This window comes from Arvicanthis niloticus, chromosome 13 (assembly GCF_011762505.2).
Source record: "Arvicanthis niloticus isolate mArvNil1 chromosome 13, mArvNil1.pat.X, whole genome shotgun sequence".
In the NCBI taxonomy this organism is placed as follows: Eukaryota; Metazoa; Chordata; class Mammalia; order Rodentia; family Muridae; genus Arvicanthis; species Arvicanthis niloticus.
In genome coordinates this window covers 1750969-1754035 of record NC_047670.1, presented here as the reverse complement: position 1 = coordinate 1754035, position 3067 = coordinate 1750969, and the positions used below count along the sequence as shown (strand labels likewise).

Here is a 3067-nt window from a genome sequence, read left to right as displayed (position 1 = left end):
CCAGGTACACGGAGATATGTTAATTTGTTCACAGAACAAACCGCATCTATTTCAGCAGTTGCAAATGGTGATACTACCTGATTTAGTTTTCTTTTTTAATTGTTATGCACAATGCAAATATTTTAATGTTCAATGTGTCATCTCAAAATATCAAACAGTATCTACTAATTAATAAAAAAGATGTTGTTACCATTTAGAAATAATACTCTTTTTAAAAGTTTATTTTTTAAAATTGTGTGTATTGGGTGGAGAAATGTAGTAGTATTTGAGAGATGGTGCATAAGGAAGCCATGAAATTAGATCCCCTGACTTAAAGTTTATTTATTGTCAAACTGTCCACATGGATGCTGGGAACCAAACTCAGGTCATCTGTAAGAGAGTCATACTGATTCTTGAACCACAGAGATATTGTTCCAGTTCCACAATTACATATTTATCCAACAATTACTATACAGTGGGTAAGATGTAATTTAGCAGTGTCATGTCATTTTTACTAACTATAAAGTTCCCCTCCCCAGTAAGTACAGGGTTTCAATACACAGTTCAGGATAGTATCAATTTAGTGATCCTAGCCTCTAGAGTGCTAAGGTTTCAGGGACATACCACTATGTAGAGCTAGAAAATATTAATATCCACTGACAAGGTGCCAACTCATAAACATTGAGAACAATTTATTCATTAGTAAACTGATCTGTTGTCTCTGATATGAAATAATTTTGCTTGATTTTTTTCTTTAAATCTATAGTAGGAATATGTAACTTTTCTCCTACAAATTAAATTACTTTTTTACAAATTGCATTCTTGGATTTTCTTATCAAACTGCTTTAAAGATATCCACATATTCAATATGCTCACTCAAAGTTTGGCCCACACAAAATGATTGTTTAACCCAAATATCTGAGCAACAAACTGGGCTGATCCTTCTGGAGGAAGTTGAACAGCAAAGAACACTGATTAGTCAAAGAAATGACCACTCATTCTGAGAACCCCAGTCTAGTGTGAGTAAAGGATAGCTGATAACCAAATGTGCAGTCTTACAAGACATCACTGGGGCTAGTCCATTGCTTCTGCCTGCCAATGTGACACATGTATTAGGTATGTTATTCCCTTCATATTCTGTTTTAATCCTCAAAGTTTTATCTGGTCTTTTATGTGTGGATGTTACTCTAAGTTCACACGAAATCCCAAAATTTCCACAAGCCTTCTTAATTTTTTCATAGGGAACAAGGTCAGAGGTTAAACCTATCAGGACTACCACCCTACACTGACTGTCTGACTTGAGAAGAAACTCCACTGGGTTTGCAATCCACTCGAAGTTTTTCTTTACCATCTGTAGTCCTTCCAGAGTTACTTCTTTAAGATCACAAATAGACTGTCTTTCTGCTGGTCTGATTTCCTGATGGCCATAGTCTCCAGGAATCATTATCAATGATATCAGCAAGAAAAATCATTTTGGTGGTTACATTAACACCAAATTCAATCTTCATATCAACCAACATACAGTTCTGGAGCAGCCAGGGCTTGTCGAGAATTTCAAATACAGCTTGTGGGGCATGACTCATGATGTCCACTTCTCTCTGCCCTATAAAAAGTCTAGCAAAACAAAATTTTTCAATGATGATTTGCTCTCCAGACCACTGTAGATCATTATTGGTATCATCCTGGACAAATGTCTCCAATTCTGGTGGATAAAACTTATACCCCTCCTTTACAACAGGGTTCTTTTTGAGAAAACATGCCATTGCTATTCTTCAGTATACCATTATATTGTAATCATTTCACAATGGGTTGCAATGAAAGCAGTCTCCCCAAATTTCTTGGTGAAAGCAGTTTTTATACCAGCTTTCTGTAACAACTGAAATATGCAGCTGGTGATATTAAAGATTGCAGCTTTGCCTTCCAGGTGGTTCTTTCTAGCGTCATCTCTTGATGTAATCTGGTTCTTGGACTGCAGAATGACTCTTTCTGGATTATTTAGCAATTCATAGACTTTTTTGGTTTACCCTCATAGAGTTTCTTCAAAAGGTTAAGTACTTCAACTATCACCATTATCCTAGGTGATCTAGAGGAGCCCTGACTTAGCTTTGAATCATTAATTGTCATTCTCCATAATCCATCTGTCTTTGCACTGGCCAAATAGAAGCATTAGAGGGGCAGCCTTGCTTATACACTGAAGGCCTAAAATCAGCAATAGGTCTAAGTCAGCTTACTAACACAAAGTCTTGGGTCTCTGTCGAAAACACTGAAACTGATAGCTATAAGACATTGTAAACAAGTAACCTTGATGGAAATTTCCCAGCCTGGATAAGAACCAGTAGTCATAGACCTTGTGAATAGGTAGCCTTGGTGGATAGTAACAGCTTAGATAAGAAACAAGTGAATCATAGAGAGAGTCATAAGTGATCTGTTTCCTGAACCTTCACCCAGTTGATACCCTGTTCTGGAAGATATCTGTACTCCCCCTGCATCATAGCCTTCCCTACATCCTGCCTCTATGTGCATACAACCCCTGTGTGATAAAAGTAAAATCAGCGGTTTGATCAGACTATAGACAAGATACTGTTTTTTTGCATTTGCCTGTGTCACCCATCATCTCTTTCAGGTGACCTTCCCAGACCCCTGTTTAATGCCCTGCTGGATGGGGCAGTGGAAACTTCCCCCCTTGCTTTTTTCAAGTCCTTGATGGTGGGAGTAATTTCTGTAGCTCCTCCATGAATTAGATACTGGTTTTGATACATTAATTTCTTTGGCAGAGGCAACTCTAAAGGCTTCCATTTAACCTTTACAACCATAATAGCCCACATTCCACAGGTCATGGAACCAATGTGAGAATTCTGCCAACTTCTAAATATATCTATCCCAATTATACATTCTGTGACTGAAGAAATGATCACATGATGTGTTCAAGGACCTATTGGACCGCCTGTGATTCAGTAATCAGCCAAAATTCCATTAGTCACCATGTCTCTATAAACTGTTACTTTAACTGGAAGGCAACAACATTTCTTGGGATCTCCTGGGATCAGGGTCCATTCAGAACCAGTATCCAATAGACTGTGAAACATCT

The 3067-nt window shown here is 37.8% G+C and overlaps 1 pseudogene; it reads right to left on the bottom strand.

Moving 5' to 3' along the window:
• Positions 1–786: 786 nt before the first annotated feature.
• LOC117718800 (bifunctional phosphoribosylaminoimidazole carboxylase/phosphoribosylaminoimidazole succinocarboxamide synthetase pseudogene) lies at positions 787–2064 on the bottom strand (annotated as a pseudogene).
• Positions 2065–3067: the final 1003 nt, after the last annotated feature.